Here is a 1,096-nt window from a genome sequence, read left to right as displayed (position 1 = left end):
CACATAAAAATTTAATTTTTAGAAGGTCCCACTCATCTAGTTTATCTTCGGCTATTTTTGCATTTTGGGTTATGCTTGAGAGTCTATTTATGCCATATATTCCAAAACCATAAACCAAAATCACTGCCATCGAGTCGGATCTGACTCATAGCAACCTCTCCTTGGGTTTCTGAGGCAGTATCACTACAGAAGTAGATCTCCCAACCTTCCTTCCCAGCAGTGGCTGGTGGCTTTGAACTGCCAACTTTCTGGTTAGCAGTCAAGTGCCTTAGGCACTACACCACCAGGGCCCCTAAATTTGCCCCTAGTTTTTCCTTATGGTACTTTATAGTTTTAGGTTTCACATTTAATTCTTTGATCCATCTGGAGTTAGTTTTTGTGCATGGTGTGAGGTACAGATCTTGTTTCATTTTTCTGCAAATGAATATCCAGTTTTTCCAGCACCATTTGTTAAACAGAAAATTTCTTCTTCATTTAATGGATTTCAGCTCTCTGTCAAAGATCAGCTGACTATAAGTCAATGGATCTCTTTCTGGGTTCTCAATTCTATTCCATAGGTCTATGTGTCTGCCATTGTACCAGTTCCAGGCAGTTTTGACTACTGTGGCTGTATAGTAGGTTTTGACATCCATCAATGTGAGACCTCCTACTTTGTTCTTCTTCTTCAGTAGTGCTTTGCTTATCCAAGGTCTCTTTCCTTTCCATATAAAGTTAGTGATTTGTTTTTCCATATCCCTAAAGAATGTTGATGGGATCTGGATTGAGATTGCCTTGAGTGTGTAGATTGTTTTCGGTAGTATTGACATTTTAACAATGTTCAATCTTTCTGACCACAATCATGGTATGTTCTTCCATTTATGTAGATCATTTACGGTTTCTTGAAGTAGTCTTTTGTAGTTTTCTTTGTACAGGTCTTTTGTGTCCCTGGTAAGATTTATTCCCAAGTATTTTATTTTTTGGTATCTATTGTAAATAGTATTTATTTCATTACAGTGGTGTAGTAAATTACTTTGTATAGCTTTCCTACCCATAAGTCTTTGTAAACTCCAAGGTGGGAATTGCTATTAGCAACTGAGGAGATCCTGATTTTAAAGTC

This window comes from Orycteropus afer, unplaced genomic scaffold (assembly GCF_000298275.1).
Source record: "Orycteropus afer afer isolate SDZICR_OR568_19922 unplaced genomic scaffold, OryAfe1.0 scaffold00010, whole genome shotgun sequence".
Lineage (NCBI taxonomy): Eukaryota > Metazoa > Chordata > Mammalia > Tubulidentata > Orycteropodidae > Orycteropus > Orycteropus afer.
The sequence above is the reverse complement of the archived record's forward strand: the minus strand, read 5'-3'. Positions refer to the sequence as shown.